The sequence below is a fragment of the Vulpes lagopus genome, chromosome 11 (assembly GCF_018345385.1).
Source record: "Vulpes lagopus strain Blue_001 chromosome 11, ASM1834538v1, whole genome shotgun sequence".
NCBI lineage: Eukaryota > Metazoa > Chordata > Mammalia > Carnivora > Canidae > Vulpes > Vulpes lagopus.
The window spans coordinates 34,949,261-34,957,898 of NC_054834.1; positions in this window are offsets into that span (position 1 = coordinate 34,949,261).

Here is an 8,638-nt window from a genome sequence, read left to right on the forward strand (position 1 = left end):
GTTAATGCTGCGCATCTAATTTATTATGAAAAGGGTACAGAAGTGTTCACAATCCCAAACTAAACCCTGAGGTATTTGGGTGTTTGTTTCTTTGCTTGTTTAAAATATTGATGCATGGAAGCTAGAGAAACTACCATTTAGAGGCTGTAAGCTGTTGTTTTGACTCCCTAGAAATCATTTCATTTTTTAGGGCTACCTGTTCTCTTGTGGAGGGAGAGCCACCAAAATGGGTCCTTAAGTCATACAAATGCAAAGATATTAACTCAATGGTCTTTAGAGTAATATAAATACGCCATTTACCTGAACGAACATGGTTTATTATAAACCAGTAACATCATAGACTTAAGGATGAAGAGCTCAAACATGGGCCCTGAGCTTTATATGGTCCAATGATTCAGCTCTGCTCTGGCCATGCCTCTCCCTGTGAAGCAATTAATTTCTAAGCCAAGTGGATGTGTCCCCCTGGAGCACAACCCCCTCATACCTTACAGACTATGCACCAGGCAGGCTAATTTATACATCAGACACAGTAGGTGCAACGCCTGGGGCCTATAATATTGTTAGCGGCTGCAAAAATGTTTTGGTTTCTTTTAAAATCAGAAAGAAAAAAAATTAAAAAATGAACTTTTAAGTTGAAAATATGTTCTATATAATATTGACATATTTGTCTCTGTGTAAATAGTCGTAAGATGCAATTTTTATTTTATTATTTTTTTTAATGGAGGAAGGATGAACATAAAGGCAAGAGTGGCTAGGGCTTCTTGAAGACATAAAGTGGCCTTGCCTCTATATACCAGGACCCCAGAATTCCATGTCCAAATGGCCCAGCAAGCTTTCAGGGTCTGTGTGGCTCTCTTCGCCATCTCTTCTTTTAAGAGAAGACTGTCCCACTGGTATGAGCCCCTCAAAGCACAGCCATGACCACAGGACACTCTTAATATAACCTTGGCTGGGCTTTGGATGTGTGAAGTAGTATGTCCCTGTATCAGTGTGTGGGGTTCCCTGTGACATATGGCATTGGGGGTAGGGTTAAAAGGGGCAGATGAGGGCTGTGGTAGTTCTCCTCACAACATTGCATTCTGGTGTAGACTGTGTGGACAGAAATACTGAACAGAGCTGTGTGACAATAGATGAGATAGTACTTTGAATGAATGTAGGATGTACTGCTGATCATTAAGAAGATAACGTTGTAAACTAAACCCATGAAAGAGATGTAAGTTAAACTAAGGCTAATAAGTTTTTGGTAAATTATTTAATGATGAATTTTATCTAACAGCTACCATTTATTTTCTCTTGAGAAGAAATTATCTTTGTTTAGGAAAATATATTGAAAAACTATTGAAATAGAAAAATCTAACATGCTGTGTGGAGGCAAGAATATGTCAATTTCCTGGGTCCTTAAAGACATCATTGAGTCACTGGGCCACTCTTGGAATCACCTTGTATCTTAGTTGTTGAACTTTCTTACTATCCAATATATGTTTAGTTGGAATTTTTATTTCTTGCATCAAGAAGGATCATGCCACAGGTCCATGAGCCAACCCCAGGCAGTACTGGGAAGATTCACAGTAATGTGACACCAATCCCAGAGAGGGGGATAAGATTCACTCCATACCCTCTCTTCTAGCTTCATCCAATAGCAGAACAAGCCCTCATCTCTCCCCATTCCACCTTCTCAATAGCCAGGTGACACTCTTGTCCTAGAACAGCAGTGATAAATGTATCTCTCCCTCCATCATTTCCTCTCAAAGTCTCTTCTTTTCCTGTAGGCACCTCCCGGGGTTGTAATGTTATACCTGTTTGTTTATTTTGCTTGTTGTCTGCTTCAACCAACTTGACTGTAATTGTCATGATGGCAGTGGCTATGTTTCTTTTGTTCACCTAGGAATATGCAATGTCTATCATGTAGAGCCTGGCGTATAATAGGTACTCACTAAATATTTCTTGTAGCAAAGAGTGAAAGAAAGAGGGAAGCAACGGTTTCTCCCAAGACCGTGGGACATGGGATCCGGACAAGCTGGGCCATTACTTCAGGCCCAGCCCTCTGCGTTAATGTGTATTCTACTAATGTCTCACAGTTGGTTACAACAGAGTAGATGTCCTGAGAGCACCACTGATAATTTCATGATTGTAGAAAGGGTTCAGTATCTACCACCATCTGACATTGCAAGGCAAGTCAGCTCTCTTCCAATAGCCTCTTAGACTGCAGCCTTTCTCATCAGTCAACACATCGATCCATCACAGAAACATCTGGGCAAGCCAAGTTAATCCTTAGCTAAACTGGGATAGTGCTGATAAGTCAGCCTTAAGAGTTGAAAAACAGTGCTGCTGAAGGAGGGGACATTTTTTTTTTTTCAGACAATGTGAGAGGCATAAACCTCAGCGAGGAGGCTTCAATCATAAGAAGATAATTTCTCATAAAAGCGTTAGCTCAAGCAGTCCAACTGTTGTTCTTGGACCAAAGAAATTCAGGGGAGAGAGCTCCTTGCTTTCTTTCTCATCCACCCAAGTAGAAGTCAATCTGTGCCTCTGAGAGCTTAGGCTCCAAGCCTCAAGTTTATCCTGGGAAGCCCAAGGGTTCCAAAGGCCTCTTATGGGATTCACAGGGATAAACAACATCTTAAATATATGTTCTCAGAGGTCAAACCTCTGCCCCAAATCTGAAGATTGAAGACATTGCCTCTCTAATTCTGCTGGTTCCTCAACTTCACACAAGCTATTACAGAATGTAAAACTTGAATAATCTTTAATCATCTACTGTTCTGTGGTCATTTAGAAAATACAGTAGCATCCCTTTAATTAGAACAAAATGACAAAAATAAGCCACTTATGGATTTTCTTGATAATGGTCAGACTAAACACACACACACACACACACACACACACACATACACACATCTCTCTCTGAGTGGTATTTTGTAGTAATTTTTCCCCCTTCCTTTTCACTGCATTTTAGAATTCTAATAAAGGCATTTCTGGAAATTTTTAAAAACTTTTATTTATTTTTTATTTATTTATTTTTTACTTTTATTTTATTAAAGATCTTATTTATTTATTCATGAGAGACACAGAGAGAGGGAAAGAGAGAGAGAAAAAGAGAGAGAGAGAGGCAGAGACACAGGCAGAGGGAGAAGCAGGCTCCATGCAGGGAGCCTGATGTGGGACCCAATCCTGGGCCTCGATCCTGGGCCTCGATCCTGGACCTCGATCCTGGGCCTCGATCCTGGGCCTCGATCCTGGGCCTCCAGGATCACACCCTGGGCCGAAGGCAGGCGCTAAACCGCTCAGCCACCCAGGGATCCCCTTTGTTTAACTTTTAATGAATCACCCACTTTGCGAATCAGTGGGGCTTGGGTGTGAGTAACCGATTTAAAATCAATGTCTCCTCAGTATATTCATTCCTCAAATAGCTGATGAGCAGCAAATCAGAGGTCAGTTGTGGATAAGAGAAGCCATTGAACTAATTTCATCAGAAAGCTGTTTAATATAAGACATTAGGTCCTACAAGGTAGAACGCTCTGGAAGCCAGAAACCTGGGCCAACACCAGGTAGCTCAAGCCTGGAAACTGAGATGCCGGCTGTCACAGAGAAGCCAGGTGCACTCACGGCTGTGGGGCCCAGCAGGCACATGGCTCTACCTCTTGACACGGCGGTTTTCAAACCTCACTTGGGGGAGAGAGTTTGGGAGGCTGTTTCAAAAGTGGACCTTGACTCTAAGAGAATCTGCAAAATAGCTTTTCTGTTGTCAGCTTTCTGACCCCTGCCATAGAACATGGTTTTCTATAACAGAGATTTAAGGTAGTTAAGTAAACCAATTTTGTGGTGTCCGGTATACATTCCTACCCTGAGGGGGATACAAAATGAATAAGAACCACTTCCTGTCTTTGAGGAGCTTCCAGTCTAGAAAGCAGCCGGCTGGGACACCTGGGTGGCTCAGGGTGTGAGCCTGGAGTCCCAGGATCGAGTCCCACATCGGGCTTCCTGCATGGAGCCTGCTTCTCCCTCTGCCTGTGTCTCTGCCTCTCTCTCTGTGTGTCTCTCAGGAATAAATAAATAAAATTAAAAAAAAAAAAAAAAAAGAAAGCCGATGGCCACATGTGCAGTGAAGTCTATGCAGCTGCCAGGGCCATGTTAGAGACAGATATTAACAGGGCTGCTGAGGAGTGATGTTTGCATCTGGGTTTTGATTATAAATTTGAAAATGCATAAATTAATGTGTTTAACTGTAAAGAGAAGATATTCTATTATTAACATAAGACAGCAAATATATTGATGCCTCCTTTAATTCCCTTAAGACAGCAAATATATTGATGCCTCCTTTAATTCCTGCTGTCCCAGGGAGACCCTCTGACTCCTCGTGAGATTCCTCTCCTGCCCCATCAGGAGGCATGCAGCACCATCATCTGCACTTACTTAGACCAAGGAGCAGGGCGGGTTACTTGGCAGCCGTTAGTCATCAGGCCACTGGCAGAGAGGACTGGCACACGGAAAGCCTGAGGCTGAGTTTACTGTTAGCCCTTTGAGTCACAGAGCAACCCCCACCACCTCCTCCCGCCCCCAGTCTGAACCCAGAGTCCTGTTCAAAGATGTTTCCCCTTCTCTTTGACTTACCTTCTGAATTCATTTTGGAAGAATGTACCAGGATCCTTTGAATCCTCCAGGAATGTTGAACTCAGTGAAAAGTGATGTGGTTAAGAAAGAAAATAATATGCTGAAAGATGTTCATTGCAAGTGGCTAAGGACATCAAAGAGATTGATGAATCTGCATTTCAAAAAGCTGGCAGGGGGTAACATTTCAGCTTACCTCATATCCACCCTGCTTCTCTACTGGGTGTTCACTGCCAATGATGTCTCTTCCTTCCCATCAGGACAGAATATGAATATAGCTAGCCCCAGGAAAGAGATGTCTGGGAAAGGTATTGTCTTCTTAAATCAAAGCAGCTCAAGGAAATTTGTCTCTTTTATTAACGATAGAACATAGTTGCTAACACTGGGTGAGCATTTACTATGTTTCAGGCACTGTGCCTAAACCCTTTATAGGGATTATTTCATTTACTCCTCAGAGCATTGCTGAGTGAGTTTATTAGTAGCTCTGTTTTTTTTCAGAAAAAAATGAGGGGTAGTCAGATAAAGAAAATTGCCCAATTGTAAGTGTTGGAGCAAGGATTTGAGCTATGCGATGCTGACTTTTTAATTAAAAATTATAATAGGTTTGAGGTGAAGGGAAGATATATAACACATATAGTTTAGTGGAATCTATTCTTTTAGAACAAGCAAGAGAGGAGACATGCTTTAATAATATGCTGAAGTTTAGCTTCCATTGACAACTACAGATTGTTAAGAAATTGGTGGATAAAAGTGAATACCAGGGAAGAAATAGGAATAAGCAGCATAGGTAGGGCATGGAATGACACATCAGTGGTAGAGCCACAACTGCCACCGTCTTTGAATGTCAAGGTTTGAAGGAACCATGCAGAAGGTCAGGTACTGTGGATGACCTCAGATAAGTGGCTGCTCGGACCCTGCTCCCATATTAGCATCACGGCATGATCCACTTCAGGAGCCAGCTCCATTTTCATATAATTCTTTTACTAAAAAAAAAAAAAAAAAAAAAAAAAGAATTTTGTTTGTTTGTTCGTTTATTATTTATTTATTTATTTATTTATTTATTTATTTATTTATAATCCAAAATCTACATCCCTGTAGTATGTGTAGCATTTATCGAGCCATTGTTACTGGTCCTATCCTCTGACATCATGTAAAATAAATCCAACCACTTTCCACCTGACAGCCCTTCTAGGTATTTATCCAAAGAAAATGAAAACACCTATTTGAAGAGATATATGCACCCCCATGGTTATTACAATGTTATTTACAATAGTGGAGACATGGAAGTAACTTATGTGTCCATTGATGGGTGAATGGATAGCGACGGTGTGGTCTTTATATATAATAGAATATTACTCAGACATTACAAATAATGAAAATCTTGCCATGTGTGACAATGGGGATGGTTGTAGAGAGCATTATGCTAAGTGAAGTAAGTCAGATACAGAAAGACGAATACCGCATGATTTTCAAGTATATGTTAAAAAGAAAACAAACAAAACAAAATGGAGATAGACTCATAGTCACAGGAAACAAATTTGTTCCAGGTCGGGGGAGCGGTTGGGGTGTGGCTAAAATAGGTGATGGGGATTAAGAAGTACACATTTCCACTTATAAAATAAACAAGTCACCTTATCAATAAATAAGGATGTAAAGCACAACACAGGGAATATAATCAAGAATATTGTAATGACTTCGCATGGTCAGTCCCCTACACAGTAACTAGGGGACCATTTCATAATGTATAAAAATATCAAATCACTATGTGAGGCACCTGGCTGGCTCAGTCAGAAGAGCATGTGACCCTTGATCTTGGAGTTGTGAGCTTGAGCCTCATGTTGGGTATAGAGATTATTTAAAAAATATACTTAAAAAAATATCCAATCCCTATGACGTTCAGTTGAAACTAGTAGGATATTGTGTGTCAATTATACTTCAATAAAAATAAATAAAAATAAAGTTCTTCCCTCTCTCAGCTCCTCTAACAGCGCTTTGTACGACATAATTTTGGACCATTCATCAGTCATCCAGTCTTTCTCTTTTTAGGCACATTTCAGTTGCAGTTTGGGGGAAGAATTTTGTTAGATAAAGTACATAACATTGAATGAGACATATTTAGGGTCTTTAAGCCTCCATTAGAGACAATTATATAAAATCAACTATTGTCAATAGTCCCCTTAAAAACGTATATTTAGGCTTGGACTATTAGGAGGCTTTAGAGTAGAATTATGACCTCCCTTGGTCAGACACCTAAGTTTATATTAGCATTTTGAGTCATCTTGTGTCAACTCAGGCTCTAAATCTTTTCCACACCAATGGCTGCTAAGCCACAGACCAAAAGACAATCACTATAAAGGCACAGAAGAGGAAAGAATGTGGGCTTTCTAAGTGTTTTCACCCATCTAGCAATTCGTGTTAATATTACCCATTCATTCATCACTTCAGTTACTTGTCCATCCCACAAGCATTTACTGAATACATAAATCCACCCAGTTATGCATAACATCCTTGGGTGGGCTGAATGTGAAAGAAATATGAGACATTACTACTTGCCTTCAAGAAACCCATAATCTAGCTAGAGAAGGGAAAAAAATGTACAAAATGAGATGAGTTCTTGACACATCATAATGGAAAAGCATGGTATTGAATCAGAAACCCTGAGTTCTAGACAGAACTTTGATTTAAGCCAGTCCCATCACTTCTCCAAGCTCAGTTTTTGCACATAAATAATGAGACACTTGGATTTTTCAGGTTCTTTCCAGTTCTAAGGATCTATGCTTCTAAGTCAGATGACTATCAGCTTCTTGAGGGTGGGAACCACACTATATGTTTAAGTGAGTTTTCCATTAACTGTATAGTTGTAACCTGCAATATCAATTAATACATACTTATTGAGTTGGCTCATTTTAGTACTACCAGTAGCATTTATCTAGCCATTGTTACTGGTTCTATCCTTGGATTCAGTTTGGGGTAGAAAAAGAACCCCAACGCAAGCCCAAAATAAACATGGGAGTTCTTACTCCAACGGTGACTAGTGTGGGGGCCAAAGATTTGCACACATGGTCTTGAAGCTCAGGTACAGAGATAACATATATGCCCCCACACAGGCCATGATTAAGGGGTGAGATTCAAAGTACACACTATACACACTCTGCCTTCTATTTTTCTGCAGAATTTCTGCCCCCTCTCCCTTTAGGTCTCACACCTTCCAAAAAGCTCATTTTGTTCCTTTTGCTCCCTTACCAAAGTGTTTGGTGGTCTGTCGAGAAAAGCTGGATGGAGAATCTATAGTGTCCCACTTGAGCAACTCAAGAAATATTAATTGACTTTCTCTCAAAAGTGAGATAGTCCCAATACTAGCAACAGTATCTTCTCACTGAGAAGACAAGTTTTCCTGCTATGGAAGCAAGCACACACACACACACACACACGCATGCACACACACACACACAATTACCAGGTATTTGCCCTGCTAGATTAGTCTTTATGTAGCTATCAGTACCGACAGAAGGAAGGCTACAGAGTAATATGCCAGGTGAGGTGAAACAAAAATGGTGCTTGCTGTTTGGAAGTTGAGTTTGAAAAGCTGCTTGTGTGGGGGAAGGGGGAAGGCGATAGGTTTTCCGGAAGACTCTGAATGTTGAACTGGTGAGTTTTAATTTGATACAAGAGGGAGCCACCGCAGGACTTTTAGCCATTGCAGGATTATGTCATGTATGGTAGTTATTTATCCTCATGTCCAAAATCCTTGCTAGACTGTAAACTCCTGAAGGTGGAAAAACACAGGAAGCAGGAAGACAGGCAAAGGGCTGGTCCCCCCAACTCTGGTGGAGTGGTGAAAGGCTGTTTTCCTACATCACTTTTAATGAGGAGACACACTGTTGCTGAAAGAGCCCTTGTAAGTGATAGTTAAAATAGCTACTTGAAATCTACAAAGTCTTGGTTTTGAAAATAACTTAGACTCTGGAAGTTGCTACCCTGGGAAAACTTGATTCCCACCGGCGTCCATTTGAGAGACCGAGAAATAAAA